We start from the raw sequence: 17,700 nt of genomic DNA on the forward strand, positions 1-17,700 counted from the left end.
ATGGAAGGTACTCGGTTCCTAGCAGCTTTGGCAGTATTAGCTTTAGCTTTGGCTTTGGCTTTCTCATTGGCCTATGTCGATGATGCTCACTTCTATGACTTCCAAGATTCTCTGCTTAGTTTTAGTCTAGGTAATTTGGCTATAAATCCAGACAATCCTGAAGCCTCTATCAATGTAATAGAACAATCCTCTGATGAAGAGGACACTTTCCAAGAAGAAGCTCTTCCGAAAATAAACAAAGTTCATTGGCAAAATCCTCAACAACTTTATATATATATATATATATATATATATATATATATATATATATATATATATATATAAAGGCCATTATTTTGAAATTCTTTCCTATTTTGATACATGCATGATACTTGTGATAAACACAACATTTCTTTAATGCAGTGTTTGTCAACAGGAAGTTCTGCAAGAACCCAAACCTCACTGTAGCTGATGATTTCTCATTTTCGGGACTTAACATTCTTGAAAATACAGGAAATTGAGTTGGATCGAATGTCACCCTCATGAATGTTGATAAAATACCAGGACTTAATACTCTTGGCATTTCTCTGGTTCAGTTAGACCTAGCACCCAATGGTGGCTTAAATCCTCCTCACACTCACCCTTGTGCCACAGATATCTTAGTAGTCATCTTATGTTGGCTTTGTGACATCCAACCCTTATCGCCTTATCACTAAAGTGTTATATCCAGGGGATGTTTTTGTGTTTCCAATCAGTCTCATTCACTTCCAGTTCAATGTTGGAAAGACAAATGCAATTTCCTTCGCTGGTCTAAGCAGCCAAAACCCTGGTGTTATCACTATTGCAAATGCATTGTTTGCTTCTAATCCACCCATTAATCCTGATGTTCTAGTTAAGGCCTTCCAATTAGACAAGAATGTTGTCAACTATCTTTAAAATTTGTTATGGGAAAGCAATTAATTATAAGGACATGCATAAAATAACTTATTTATAATGGTGTCTACATTCCCTGTATTGCCATAAGTATTAATTCAATAAAGAGATGCTTTTAGTTTGTTTATGCCTTAATTAAATTTCTATGTATATTTTTGAGGATTGTAATTCCCTCACTGTAGGTAGTCCGTACATTTTACTGTTTCGACAACTAATGTCTGTTCGGACAGTTAGGATGTCTGGAACTACACTTAAACTATAGTGAGGAGGCATAAATTAATGAAATAAAAAAAAATAGAGGAAAATTTTTGAAAAATAAAATAAAATTTAGAGAATTTATGAATTGGTATAAAATAATAAAAATAACTCGATGAGCACCGTGAAGGGCATTTTGGTCATTTCACCCCTAGAGGTGAATTTTGACCTAAATGTCAAATTAAAATTAGGAAATAAAATAATTAACATAAATTAAATTTATGAATTTGAATTTGGAAAATGAGAAGAGAAAGAAGAAGAAAAGAAAAGAAAAGAAAAGAAAGAAAATAGACTTATGGCATTTTAAAAAAAAATAAAGTAAAATAATTATAGAATTTATATAAGACACAAGAGACAAAAATTCACCAACCTCAAGTCTTCTTCATCTTCCTCTTCTCTCTCTCCTTGCCATCTCCATTGTTCTCTCCCCTCCACCATTTTTGCTCAAACTTTGAGCTTGAGTTTCTCTTCATTTATCCACCAAAACCCATAGTCCCCTTTCATTAAAAATCCTCCCCACTCCATAAGAAAACTTTAGATACCCATAAGAAGAAGAAAAGTTAAAGTTTGAAGTTGGGTCACAAAAGGTTAGTGCCTAATCTTCCTTTCTTCCTTTATTAATCCTTGAGTTAAGGTTAAAATGAAGTGAAATTTGTAAGAAACTAAAAGAAATTGGTGAGTTATGAGGGGAGTGAATTTTTGGTACCCATGGTGAGTGATGGTCTTTGATGACTTTAGTGTATATAAAGTGATTTAGTGATGTTGATTGATGCATTTATAAGTATTAGAAGTTGATTTACATTGAAGTTTCATGAGGTCGAAATTGTGAGTTAGGGTTTGACCTAACTTGAGTACTTTTGTATTATACCTTGCAATTGGGATTGTTGAGATGTGTTGATGATATTTAGATGTGCCTTGAATGTCAAATTGAAGTAAGTTGGAGGAGATTGAATATTGGGAGTGCCATTTTCTGTAGGTTTGGGACTCAATGAGTCCAGTGTGTTTGATGAACCATAACTGATTGTGTGTTACTCCAATTGGTATGAGGCCAATTGGAGGTGAAACTATAGAGCTAAAATAGCCCATTTTCCATAAAGAAACTATGCCCAAATTCTATCCAAAACTTGACCTAAACATTGCCCAAATCTGAATGACCTTACATAAAACCCAGAAAATGACCAAATGAACAGTACATATTCATTTGGTCATAACTCCCTCTATACTGGTGCAAATGACCTGAATTTGATACCATTGGAAAGCTTAGATATGGCTACAATTTTCATGAAGACCACCGAACTCAGAAATGCCAAGAACCATGCCAAATTGCTAGCCCAAGTTGGGTTACAAAACTATCCAGACCTGTGTTGCCCAGAAATTTTTGGACATGAACTTACTCGACCAGTTTTGGAAAAATGGCCATAACTTGGTTTACAAGAACTCAAATGTAGTGAAACCAGTGGCAAAATGTCAACAAGACACATACCTACAAAATTGGTATTTTGACCAAAACCCAAAAATCAAGAGAACTAGGTCAAATAGTTAGAACAATTTACTACAGCAAAACCTGGAATTTGACCAAACTTTTCTTGACCCCAGAACAGTCTTTTAGTCATAACTCCCACTAGCAAAATCTAATTGAGATGAGCCATACCCCAGAAACCTGAGAAACAGGGCTACAACTTTGTTTTAGGAACCTTCCTCAAATTATGAATTTAAGAATCTCAAAAAGTGACCTGCAGTCATTGTCCTGAACTGAGCCCCTGTTGGCACACGGTACATGAACCCAGATCAGTTAATTGGCTATAAATAATTCCACAAAACTTGAAAAATTGTGATACAAATTTCTAAATTATCATAAGACATAGGGAAACAAATTTTATGAAGATCACCATGCCTAAAAGTGACTACAACCTGTTCCATTAATTAGGTAAAATTTAAGTCAAAAAGCTGCTTAGTTAAGGAACCAGAATCTGGGAATGAGTCAGTTATGGTCATCCGACCATAATTTGAGTTCTAAAAATCAAATTGACATGATTGAAAAGGAAAAATAAAAATAAGACATAGAAGAACAACTTCTATGAAGGAAGTGTGGCCAAACAGTGGCTACAAACTGACCATAGGGATAGGTAAAAGTAAGACACAAAATTGAAACCAAAGAAAGGTCCATGAGATAAATTATCTTATAGTAGGAATTTAACCCTAACAAGCTATTAAACACTAAACCACATAAAAGGGTATGTGGGACCTATTTTCCCACTATAAAGTAATATATACATTTCAAAGAAATAAGTAATAACGTGTAATTACTCAATGTGATATGTAAAGTCAAAACAGTAAAACTGAACCTAAAAAAAGGATTTTGAATTAAATTGTTTTAAGTAAGGACTTATCTCTAATAAGTCTCTACATGCTAAATTACATGAAATAGGTATGTGGGACCTACTTTTCCACTACAAGGTGACATGAAATTAGTTGATACATAAAATGTAAATTTACCTAAATGGTTTGCTAAACACATAAGTCATAGGAAAATACACTTGGAAACTATGTTTTCATCATATATGAAATAACATTACTATAAATACGTATAGTACATGACATAAAATAATGAGAGTGATAAATACATAAGTTATACGAATAAGTGCTTGGGACTTATGTTTCCATTATAATAACATGGAAATGGTATAAAGCATGGGTAGTACATGAAGTGAAATAAAAATATGTTATAAACCCTTAATAGTACATAGCATGAAATAATAAAACTATAAGTGCTTAATAGTACTAATTTGCCCAAAGTATGCCTAGGCTTATATGTATATAGTTGGATCGATTGGTATACCAATTAGGGACCACAGATAGCAGTACTGCTTACAGAGCAAATCATGAACTGACAATATATGTCTGATATGATTATTCTACAGGCTATATGCCTACCCATTGACCATTGTGCCTGACTTTATTTCTGGCTTTACAAGCCTGACAGTGGTTCTCGTGACCGACAGTTGGCCTCTGCCTGACAGACGTATATTGGACAGACATATGGCTGTCTGATCAGTATACACCTATGCATCAAGCTTTTATAATTTGTTATAGGTTTTTTGGGCACTGATAAAAATTAATTAAAACTTAAAATACAATAAGTAATCATAAAAGATCCCGATAATGTTAATTATTTTCCAAGAGCAATAAAAATATAAAAGACCCAAAAATTATGATTTGCATATATAAATTCAATTGTTTAATTATTGTTATTATAAATTATGCACCACTAAACGTTATGCTTAGCGTGTTGGTTTTCCATCGCGTAGGTACTGAAGATCAACAGCCGCCACAGTAGTGTTCGGATAGAGTTCTGATCAGATTTGCCACCGACCAGAGTCACCTCATCAGTCTTTTGTATTTTGGTAGGGCCAATGTATAGACTAGTATTTTGGTTCATTATGTCTAGTCATAATGTATTTCATTTTGGACTTGTAATTAAACTTGAGATTGAAATGAAAACTTATAATTTATTATCTATGAATTTCCATATGAATGCAATAAATGATACTTCATTTTGAGATCTCATAAATAGTTGTGAATGATATGATAAAAGAGAATATGATATGGAAATGTGTGAAATGAATATGGACATGTTAACAGGTGATTAGTGGAACCCGCTAGATGCTAATAAAATAGAGGAGGCTCTGTCCGGGTCTCCATAGAAATAAGATATAAAAAAAAAAAAAAATTCTACACATTGAATACATGTTTTAAATAACATCAAAAGTTTACAATAGATATGATTAAACAAGATAGGGCGTTCCGACACCGAATGTGGCACTTCTTGCTCGGTTATATAGTAGATGGGTAAGGGGCGTCACAAGGATGGTATAATTTACATAAAATAATAATTATAGTTTATCAATTAATTCGACCTCTTTCTTGTATAAGATAATATTTAAATTTCATCGAATATAACTTTTTTCATTATATGGGAAAAGTAAATTGTAATTATTGTGAAATTATATATATAGAAGACGAAAAAAATGTGTATATTTTTAATGAGATATTTTTTACTGTACATATATATATAATTGTGTTTGGTGAACTAGTGCTATCAAATTAATTGATTTATAATAAAGTTTTATTTCTCTCTTTATTATTCAAATTATATATGGTAATGAACAATAGTATTGAAGAATAATAAAAATAATATATTTTTTAAAATTGATATAAATATAATAGGGTATTTATCTTAACTTATAATTTAGTCAAACCAGTTTCTAAACTTTTAAAATAAGCTTATCTGTTTGTTTACAGTATTTTTTAGACTTATAAGTTATGTTTATAACAAAAAAATAAAAAACTAACTGGGGGAGACTAGTTTTTTTTTTTTGGTTCCTCACAAATCCTATACTTATAATCTAGTTTGATAAAATATCTTAACATATTATTTTTGTTTAATTTTTAAAATTTCACCACATATCTCATTTAACATTATTTTTAGTAATTTCAATAATAAATGTGTTTATAAATTATTTTTTATTAAACATATTAACTATATATTTATCAGTCACTTATAAGCACTTTAATCAAATATATAATTGCTTAAAATTTTAAATATTTATAAGTTCAAATTAACTTATAAATATTTAGTATTTATAAATTAATTTTTATAAATTAAGTCAAACAGTTATATTCATATATTGAATTACTATTTACTATCAAGATATATAGAACTTTATTCAACTGTATATATCCATTCAGATTAATTTCACTCCAAAATCTTTGGTGATCACTATATCAAACTAACGGCTAGTTAACATTGATAATGGAGCTAAGGTTAAAATATTTCGTTCGATTAATTCTATCAAATTATTGATTATCAAATTTAAAATTATTGTCAAAATAATTATTAAATTAATGAACTAATTAAAAATATTTAAATAAAATTTCAAAAAAAAGCACAAAATTTTGAATTTTCATTTTGCCTCTGATTTATGAATTGAACTTTTTGATTGAGTATTTTCTTTCTGTAGAATTGCGAAATCATAATCTCTATTTAAATTTAATAAAAACTTTCAAAGTTTTAATTTATTTCATATATAATCTATCCTAATAATTAATCATAAAATATGCCCAGAAACGGTCATCTCTGGTCCAACACCATATTAAAGTAGAACTTAAAAAAAAAAAATATTAATTACACATGTATGTTTCTGTAACATCCATATTCCAACCACTAGAGGAATTGTCTGCTTTGACCCACCCTATCCTGAGTCTCACGGTTTTGTCCCATAGGTGGAATGGAGAACTTCCTAAGAGGTCACCTATCCTAGGATTTCTCTCAAGAAAGCACGCTTAACCCCAAAGTTCTTCCAACTATCCAGGCCATTCCACTAAAAGGCACCTTTAGTTATTAGTTTCTCCCATTTCAATGTATGATTCGGTTCATTCCTGTTCCCCAATTTAGACAAAGGCACTATTGAGTCTTGCCCTCCCAGAGGACCGCTCCAGCCGAGACCTTCCCTTTCCGCATGGGATGTTACAGACCCACCAGCTTCTGCCTGGTTTGTCCCTGAACCACACATCTACTGGAGGGGGTCTGGCTCTGATACCATCTAATGTAACACCCCTAATTTTCAAATAATTATTTTATATGTAAATATAAATTTTTTAGTCTAATCCCTGGTGTTGTGAGCTTTGCGTAGGTACTTTCGTTTCGTGACAATTTGACCGTCGCCTGGATCTACAATTTCGAGCTAAGCAGATAAGTTACCGAAATCACTTCGGAATTGGGTTATAGGCTACTCCACCATTTTTAGACCCCCCGGACGTGTTTCAAGCATCATAATTGGCATAGGTAAACCCGAACTTTGAGCTTCTTCAATTTTATAATGTTGGATTTAGAATAAAATTTCATAAAATATTCGTGGGTAGTTAGAAAATTATAATTCCTTTTATATTAGCTTAGTAATATTGCTAAGGACCATGGGGCAAAATTTTAAAATTTTTAGAGCTCATTTGGATAGTTTTTGCCAAAAGGGTTAGTTGTAGGGACTAAATTGTAATTTTTCAAAATTGTGGTTGTTGACTGTTTGGATGGGCCCAAGAGGGGCTATTTGATGTGATTGAGATAAGGTTGTGTTACTTGTGAATCTAAAAATATATTTTTGAGCTCTTTTGCAAGTTGAATAGATTCTAGGTATAAGGGAAACTTTGTCGGATTTTACAACACAACTTAGAGTGTCTTTGATTCTTTTTAAACTTGTATTGAGTCAATTATATTAAATAATTATAATATAATTGTCAAGTAGGCTGGGATAGCCTTCCTCCTCCGCTCAACAACCACAGTTACCTTGGTTTACGTCTGTGAGTAAAATATTAATTTTAATTATAATTTCAATATTATTATATATTCAGGCATGCCCATGCATCACTTATAAATATATATATTTATGTAATTAAATACTAGACACATTTTATATTGCATCTTTGTTTGATGAAATGTTAAGGATATTGTTTTATGGTAATTTGGAGCAATATGCGTGTATTGGCGTGCGATATTGGATATGGATAGGACGGGTAGATATGGTTGGAGCTTGACTCACTGGGACCCGATCCTTTTATGGATAAGTCGAGGTAGGAACGGCTTGAGATGATCTCACTGGCCCCCGCATTTGGTCTATTCGTCCGATTTGAGATGTACTCACTAGCAGAGATTGGATTAAGAGAGTTGTGTAGGGGATCAACTCCCATATATGTACTATTTGAATATTTTATGGGTGTGTGAGTGTTCCAAATTACGTTTTTGTTGTTTATGATGTATTTGTATAAAAACTATGAAGGTGTTGCATTTCACTTTTTAAGACACATTAGCTTTAGATGGCTATAGAAATTGTACTTAAAATCAGTATTTTACTCTCTGAGTTGAATGCTCACTCCTGTTCACTTATTTTTCTAGGATACAAGAGGCCCTTTATTAAGTTTAACCTGCTCTCTTCTTTGCAGGTCTATTATCAGAATTTAATTGTATTTTGTCCTTTTATTCTGTTCTAGAACTCCGCATATATTATTATTATTAGTGATGCATTCATTTGGATCTGTTATGTATGAATTAACTGAAATTGTAAGCATGATATATGAGTATGCATGGATGATTATTAGGTTGAATGAGGGAGCTGAGCTCCCATTTGAAATAGTATTGTTATGAGTATGTGGAGGGTAAACTAAACTCTCAAAATTATTATATATATTTTTTGCACTCATTTCATATAGGCATTTTAGGGTAGTTTTGCATCCATTTTGCCCTTATATTTTAGTATATTTTATGCTTTTAGCTTTATTTTAGCTTATTTGTTAACTTTAGTTACTTTATATTTAATTTTTGTAATTTTATTGTTTTTAATAGGTTTTTGTGGCAAATTGAGGGTCAATGAGTGCATTAGAAAGTGATTTGAAGAAATTTGGAGCTCCTTGAGCATAGAGGAAAGTTAAAGAAATCAAGCCTTGAAAGATCAAGTTAGCTAAAATTTGCTTGAGACTTTGCTTATGATGTTGCTTAGGGTATGTCATATTGCTTAACCTTAAGCCTGGTCAAGCCGCAAGTTAAGCACAGCTTAAATCCTACACATTCAAGCTTTCATCCCAAAAACCTGCTGAGAATTGCTTAAGATCCTGCTTGAGATCCTGCTTAGGGTAAGCAGTAGTGCTTAAGGTGCAGCACAGGTCAAGCTAGAAGTCAAGCATGAGGAGAAAAACCCATTTTATTCTAAGCCTGCCGAGATTTGCTGAGGGTCTGCTTAACTTTAAGCAGACAGTGCAACCAGAGCCTGAAATTTGCTGAAGAAGCTGCTTAAGGTTAAGCAGTACCCTAAGCAGACTGCCCATAACATGAATAATGTTGCTGACTTGGATAATTTTATACCTCATTTACTATCCACTCCTTAGCTCTTATCTATTTTTAGGGCAACCTTTGGGACCATATAAATGTCACACCCCGGCTTAGGGGGCCCCAGCTCAAGCCCCTCTATGGGTGGCCTTCTTGCCAGCGTACCCTTCTAGAGGCCGGACCTGTGACTCACAAGGTACTGTCCGCTTTGTGGAATTAAATCCCTTCGCTTCTGCAGAGCTAGGATTCGAACCCTTATCACTCATGGGTTTGCTTCGCCTCTCACCAATTGAGTCGCAGGTCCGGCCTCTAGAAGGGTACGCTGGCAAGAAGGCTCACTAGAGGGGCTTGAGCTGGGGCCCACTAAGCCGGGGTGTGACAATAAAAACATCATTTTCTAGGTTTTGCCACAAGAGGAAACGGGAAGAAACAAAGGAAAGAAAAAAATTATAAATAGAGAGAGGAGGAGGATGCCATTTTTCTGAGGGAGGAGCTGCTGCAACCATTTTTGGGAGCTCCAGAAATCAGAGTTTTGGGTTCTTCTACTTGGGTTTTTCTATTTTTAGTCCTCTTATCATGTTTTTCTTTACTTTTCCATCAATCTTTCTTGTAAATACTAACATGAGTGAGTAAACTCTTTGGATTTCAGAGTTGGGGAAATATGTTTTAGATTAATTTGTGGATTTGGACTGGGTATTTTCATATTTTATATAAATATGAGTTTTGATTCCTTCCTTGTGTGCTTGTTTTACTTGCCTAATGTTGGTACCAATTGGGTATTGTGTTAATATTTGATTGAAGGACTGAAAGGTAAAGTTATTGATAGATAATTAAGGATTGAAACTTAAAATTACTTAGATTTAGAAATAAACTAGGTGGTGGGTGTTGAATCCACCAGAAATTAAATTAACTGAATTCACTAATTATGAAATATTTTCTGCAATAAATGGTAAGTCCAGGTCGAATCCTAGAGACTGAATTATTAAACTTCGTGCGCTTGTGTAATGTAAAAGGAAACAAAGATTGGGGGGGGGGGGGTTTAATTCACAATCCAAAGAAATAAAAAATTAAAGAACTAAATAGGAAAATCTTAATTTAAACAAACTTCAGTCCAAGGTAATTCTCATTCCAATATATTGATTTGATCATAGACAAAAGAAATACACTTATCTCTTATTGAATACTTAACGTAGATTTACCAAACAGCGAGGTAAACCCCTGACTTCCCTATACTCATCAATTCGAGCCTAGCACTCTTATTGACTCTAATTATTAATTGAGTTGGTATTAAACAATCCTCATCAAATTAATAACTGCTTTAAGAAAAGGAAATAGTTAAGCTGAGCAATAATTTATGAAGCATAAATCATTTAATGCATCCTATTGTTTCCTTAGGTTATTATCGAAAACTGGGATCATAATCAATAAAACTTAATTGCTACTCATGTTCAATCTTACACAACAATTACGGATTATGAAGATGAACTAGCAATTGATCTCATCAAACAATCAACTAATAGGCCTTTTTAGCAAATCATTCAATATATCAAAGACAAATAAATAAGAAAACAATAGATATTCAAAAAGACATAAATTAAATTAAGAACCTGGTCTCACAAATCAAGCAAAATAACTTGAATCCCTTGAACTAAATTAAAAACTTAGCCACTCATGTTCATGGCTTACAGAGAAATAAAATAAAGAAATCTAAAAGAAAGAGAATGGAGAGGCTGCTGAATTGTGTTGGAGGCGTCTCTCTTGTTTTTGTTTGAGACGGCTGCTATCTCTTCTATTTATAATAAATGGTCTAGGGTTAGGGTTTTTTTTTTTTTTTTTAGAGTCTCTGTCAAAAACTGCAATTGGAGCAAAATCAGGAAATTGACTGTCGATGGATACACGGCCCGTGTATCACTACATAGCCCAGGGCCGTGTAACTTACTGGAGTTGAGTGGGTCTATTTTGTATCAGCACAGAAAGTTGCAAGGGTCTCCAAGATTTACACAGGTCAAATTACACAGCCCGTGTACTTTGTTTCTTCCTCGGTTCTCTGGATTTCTTCTGGCATAATGTTATACAGGTCTGTGGTTGTGCTTACACGACCCCTGTACTTTATTTCAACAATGCTTCTCAATCTTTCGACCTTTCCAAGCTTCCTTCCACACTTCTATGCTCCGAAACTTCACCAAAACCCTGAAAAATACAGCAAGAGTTAAAATTCTCTATTTAACATAATTATTTCAACAACTCTCTAAATATATGCCTAATAGATAATTATACTTAACCAACTGAATTAAACATAAAAACACACTAAAAACACTAAATGTGATGGGAGTAAAATTAATAAATTATGTACTTATTACTAGGGTTTAAAGAGAAATTAATGATTTATTACAAAACTTAATGGGTTTTAAATTAATCAAACATTGTACGAAAGTAGGTTTGGTTATTTTAGAATACACTTTGGTTTGCTTGAAAAAGATATCAAAGGAATTTAGAATCAATCACCTTCAAACTCTATTTTCCCTTAAAATTGGAATACCCAAGACAAATCCCAATTAATTTATGCATATACCCTATGTAAATTCTGCTTAACCCTAAGCAAATTTGTGCAGACCCTAAGCATTACCCAGAATCTTTAATTTCAGCAATTGCTACATGCTTAACCTAAGCAACTACCCTATGCAAGTCATGCTTAACCTTAAGTAATTTTGTGCTTACCCCATCAAAATGCCTTATGCCACTAGTAGACCCATCAGCAGCAAGCTGAACAACATTAAAGCCTTGACAGTAGAGCTTGAACAGTAGCAGTAGTTTAGTACTAGTTTTAGTTCTTCAATTCAGTTTTAGTTTCTGTTTTAAATTTATTTTGTAATCTGTTTATTTTAATCTTCAAACTTTAGTAATAGTTGCAATACTTTGGTAATTAGTTTTTATGATTATATTTGCATTCATTTCCTTTAGTTTAGTTTATTTTATTTTATCTTCTTATATGGATATAGTTATTCTATGAATGCTTTTTAGTTTAATTCTTGATTTAACTATTAGTTCTTATTTCATTACACTTTTTCATCTTCTTGCACATTATTTTTGTACATTATCTTTTATTCAGTCCTAATTTTGTTGATATTGATGAGTTGCACAATTTACTTTGAGCTGCATATGTTTAACATCATTTTGAGGTAACAGCTTACTCTTCTACTATTTATGCTTATGGTATATTGCCAATGCTTATGCTTTTGCTTACCCTACGCAACAGGTTAAGCAACATCTTAAACAGTGCAAATTCATACATTTGGGATACTTTTTCACATTTTTCTCTCTAAAGCTTCATTGTTAATATCATTTTGAGCTAATTTTGGAATTCTTGAGCTTATATTGATTTAATCCCCAATTGTATATATTTCATTAATTGATTAGTTCACACAATTTTGCCCATCATTGCATTCATTTTAGACATTGAGGACAATGTTTCATTTGAGTTTGGGTGTGAGGGCAAAATTTTTGCAAAATTTTTAAAATTTTCTTTAAAATTTTCATTCATTCATTTATTGCATTTCATTTATTCATATATAGATAATTCATACACTTATACATATACCACACACATGTCTATACTCATACACATACATTTGCATATAATTTTCATATAGATTACACTTAGTTTTAATTTGATTTATGCATTCATTTTAGGATCATGCATATCATAAAAATAATTTTTTACCTTGTCCTTAGAGGATTGATAATTGCTTTGAAGAGCAATTGAGCTTACTTTTAGAAGGGTTTGATGGATTGAAAGTTCTGGATAGGCGCAAGGTTATTAGATCCTTACCTTAGTTTATATCTTCTTAGCCAAGGGTCACCCAATCAATCACATTGAGTTTGAGTGCTTAGAGAAAACTCTAGGGTAAGAAGTAGCTAATTAATGTCTCACCAATCCTAAAATAATCCTTCTAAACCTTTTAAGGTGAAATCATAGCATGCACTTGAAAAAAAGAAATGATCTAGGCATTCTTTGAATTTTAAACCCATATTTTAGCCTTAGCCAACCTCACTTTAAAATTTTCCTTTGGAACCAATTTGAGACATTTATCCCACTTACCTACCCTCCATTAGAATAATTCTTTGAGTGATAGATACACTTAAAAAAAAAAAAATAATAATAATAATAAAAAAATATAAAAAGAAAAAGAAAAAGAAAAAAATATAATAATTAGTTGGGAGAAGTGACTAAAATAAAAAAGGCTAGCAAATTCAATTATGGTATGTAAAGAAATTCACCACCCAAGTACACAAAGAAATGAGTTTGGGGGTGAATTGAAAGGGACAATTGTAATTCAAAGTTAATGTTATTTATGTAGTCCCTCCAAAAGCTTCAAAATTATATGCTAGCATTGGTGAATAGTTGTAAAGTTCCTTCTCCCATTTGATTATTAAAAAAAAAAAAAGAAAAAAAATTTGTGTGTCTTAATCTTTTAATAATTTAATTACTCTCATATTTTGTTACCTTTATCCTTTCCTTGTTAGCTACATTATCACCCCTTAGCCCCATTACAACCCTTGAAAGTCCTTTTGATCTTTTGATGGTGTTTTGCTACATTAGTGGAGATTGGAATATGGGATTGGGATATCATTAATCCATTCATTTACTTCCATCATTATTTGAGACACTTTAGTTTATGGATTACTCTATAGTCTGTTTAAGCATGATTATTCTTTGTGAATGATTGGTTTGGGCTTGATGATATGGATAATTGACCCAAGGCTAAACAGTGATAACTTTGGTAAGGATTGAATTCTTTGTACCTTGAAATTTGGTATATGGTTTTTTGGTGGCTAAAAGTAAGCTTGAGAGTTTGGATAAGTAATTTTCATAAATTTAAGGTAAGGTATCCCAAATTACATTAATTATTTTTAATTTGCTTGAGGATAAGCAAAGGTTTGAGTTTGGGGGAATTTGTTACACTCATTTCATATAGGCATTTTAGGGTAGTTTTGCATCCATTTTGCCGTTATATTTTAGTGTATTTTATATTTTTAGCTTTATTTTAGCTTATTTGTTAACTTTAGTTACTTTATATTTAATTTTTGTAATTTTATTATTTTTAATAGGTTTTTGTGGTAACTTGAGGGTCAATGAGTGCATTTAGAAAGTGATTTGAAGAAATTTGGAGCTCCTTGAGCATGGAGGAAAGTTAAAGAAATCAAACCTTGAAAGATCAAGTTAGCCGAAATTTGCTTGAGACTTTGCTTATAATGTTGCTTAGGGTATGTTATATTGCTTAACCTTAAGCCTGGTCAAGCCGCAAGTCAAGCACGGCTTAAATCCTACACATTCAAGCTTTCTTCCCAAAACCTGCCGAAAATTGCTTAAGATCCTGCTTAGGGTAAGCAGTAGTGCTTAAGGTGCAGCACAGGTCAAGCTGGAAGTCAAGCATAAGCAGAAAACCCATTTTATTCCAAGCCTGCCAAGATTTGCTGAGGGTCTGCTTAACCTTAAGCAGACAGTGAAACCAGAGGCTGAAATTTATTGAAAAAGCTGCTTAGAGTTAAGCTGTACCCTAAGCAGACTGCCCAGAACGTGAATAATGCTGCTGACTTGGATAATTTTACACCTCATTTCCTATCCACTCCTTGGCTCTTTTCTATTTTTAGGGCAACCTTTGGGACCATATAAAAGCATCATTTTCTAGCTTTTGCCACAAGAGGAAACGGGAAGAAACAAAGGAAAGAAAAAAAATTATAAATAGAGAGAGGAGGAGGACGCCATTTTTCTGAGGGAGGAGCTGCTGCAACCATCTTTGGGAGCTCCAGAAATCAGAGTTTTGGGTTCTTCTACCTGGGTTTTTCTATTTTTAGTCCTCTTATCATGTTTTTCTTTACTTTTCCATCCATCATATTTGTAAATACCAACATTGATGTGTCACAACCACAAGTGCACGGGTCGTTCAAGTAGTATAGAAAAAGATATCGTTCCCACGAGGAGTTGTGTTAATGATTGAATTTTTGATATAAAATAAAATATGTTAAAATTGTATTTTAATCAAATTAATAAAAGAAATTTAGGAATTTGAAACATAAGGTATGAAAATGCAAAACTAAATTTAAACAATGACTAATTTAATAATTCGCAAAATAAAGAAATTGATAATAATGAAAATTAATAAAATGAGATTAAACTAAACACTTAAAAGTAAAATTCCAAGCAATAATTGATGAAAGACGATTCTGGAGTTAAGGGTTCATATTTAAGTCATTTTGGGATTTTTCCTAGTTAGCCCAATCCATGAAATTTATGGGTTTAAAGGAGATTAATTCTAAAATCCTTTGAAAACTCTTTCAAGTGAGACAAAGAGTACCTTAATTAACTTAATCCTACTTTCGTGGAGTTAAAATTAACCAAGACCCATTAGGTTCTTTAATCAATCTATTAAAACCCTCTTAACCTTTAGTCTATTTCTAGATCTAAGTTAATTAAGTTCAATTTCTTGATTAACTATCACTTGGTTTTCTCCTTTCGGTGCTTCAACCAAGGATTAAGAACATAACTTAATAGGGCCCTTCATTAAGCATGTAAATAAGCACACAAGAAATGGATTAAACCTCATAAATTCATTAAATTGGGACTAACCCAGTTCAAATCCACAAAAATAACTAAATATTACTAAAACTACTCACTATCCATAATGTTTAAAAGATATTCTGATTTAATATGGAAATAAAACTTTAATCTAAGCTAAGAAACAAAAAGCTCAACACTAGAATGTAGGAAAAATGTAAGAAAAGAAAGGAATCCTCAAATCTGGTTGAAAATGGTGTGGGAGGTGATTGTGTCTCTTGATTCTTCGCTCCTTCTTCTCCTCTTCCTTCTCTTTCTTCCCCCCTTTTTAAAATGGGAAATGGGGCTATTTATAGCATTTTCTGACATGGAGCCCTAAAATGGTGTGTTTTAGGAGGGATTTTCTGAGGGAATCTTCTGCCAGCTCATTAATGAAATCTTTGTGGGACTGCATAAGTGGACTGCATAAGTCATGCAGTCCCTTATGCAGTTTTCGGCTGGTTTCTGCTCACTTATGTGAAACTGCATGACCAGGTGCATAGGTTATGCACAATTCCGTGAGATTGCATAAGGGGGCGTGAATCCGCATAAGCCATGCACTCTCCTTATGCACAATTCGGCAGGTATTGGAACAGTGATTTTTCTCCTTATGCAGATCTGCATGGCTTATGCGGCGAGTTATGCGCAATTTGGCCAATGCATATTTCAACTTTGAAACTTTTTTTTTGACATATTTGGCTGTAGAGATCACTCCTCAATGGCAAAATTTCTTTTTAGTCCTTCCAAAACACCATTTTTCCTACAAAATAAAGTAAAAATTACAAATTAATCCAAAATTGACAATTATGAAAAACTAACTAATTAACTAATGAAATTAGCTAAAAATGACTAATAATCAAATAAAATGGCTATGAAATTAAACCTAAATGATTATGCAAAATGTATGCATCAAATACCCCCAAACTCAAACTTTTGCTTGTCCTCAAGCAAACTTTAAAATGTGATACAAAATTTTTAGGCGTGCCTTATCCAAAGAGCTATGAAAATTACCTATTAGAGTAACTTAACACACCTTTAGCCATACCAGCAATCCATATACCCATCCTTCAAAATGCAAAGAATTTAATGCTTATCCAAGCTTTCACCGCTTAGCCATCAAGTCAATTATCATTCAAAATCCCCAAACCAACCAATCAAAAGAGAAAGTCATGCTCAAAAGGAATTCTAGGACAATCAATAACCAAAGTGTCTCTATATAGAATGATGGAATTAAATGAATGAATGGATAATTTTCCAATCCCATAGGCAAATTCCCTACTCCTATCTCCACTAATGTAGCAAGTACTATCAAGAGATCAAAGGTCTTTTTAGAGATGTAATGGGGCCATGGGGTTCAAAATGAGGCTAAGAAGAAAGATGGGTAAAAATGATTTAAAGCATGAGAATATTTTCAATCTTGACAACATAAGGTACATTTCTTATTTTATTATTATTATTATTTTTTTTATATTTATATGGGAGAGAGAAATATACAATGAGGATTGTCAAGTGCTAGCATAATTTACAAAACACATAAAAATGGAGGGACATTTTGATACTTTAAACTTGTATCTTGCATTTTCTTTTGATGATTGTCCCTAAAAATGCTACCCCCAAACTCATTCCTTTTAATACTTTGGGTGGATTTCTTTCAATTTGAATGACAATAATGAAAAACACATATTCTAGCACTTTTACAAGATGACAAGCATTTCTTCTCCCTTTTATTGTATATATTTTTTTCTCTTTTCTTTTCTTTTTCTCTCTTTTTTTTATGTACCTAATATTCAATTATCCTCATGAAAAGGGTTGGAGTGTTTGGTTCATTGGCTAGGTAGCAATAAGGATTTCAAGAAAAATTAGGAATAAAAAGGCTCAAAGGGGTTTGCAAGGATAAATTTTAATTAGGAAAAGGGCCAAAGGTTTAAAATGAGAAGGTTTAAATCAAAGAATGCCTAATCATCTCTCTTTTCAAGTACAAGCTGGTATTTCGCCTCGAAAGGTTTAGAAAATTTGTTCTAGGATTGGTGAGACATCATTTGACTACCTTATATCCAATAACTCT

The 17,700-nt window shown here is 32.5% G+C and overlaps 1 pseudogene; it reads left to right on the plus strand.

Moving 5' to 3' along the window:
* Window positions 1-915, plus strand: LOC110654522 (germin-like protein subfamily 1 member 7; annotated as a pseudogene).
* The last annotated feature ends 16,785 nt before the right edge of the window (window positions 916-17,700 follow it).

This window comes from Hevea brasiliensis, chromosome 5 (assembly GCF_030052815.1).
Source record: "Hevea brasiliensis isolate MT/VB/25A 57/8 chromosome 5, ASM3005281v1, whole genome shotgun sequence".
Classification (NCBI taxonomy): domain Eukaryota; kingdom Viridiplantae; phylum Streptophyta; class Magnoliopsida; order Malpighiales; family Euphorbiaceae; genus Hevea; species Hevea brasiliensis.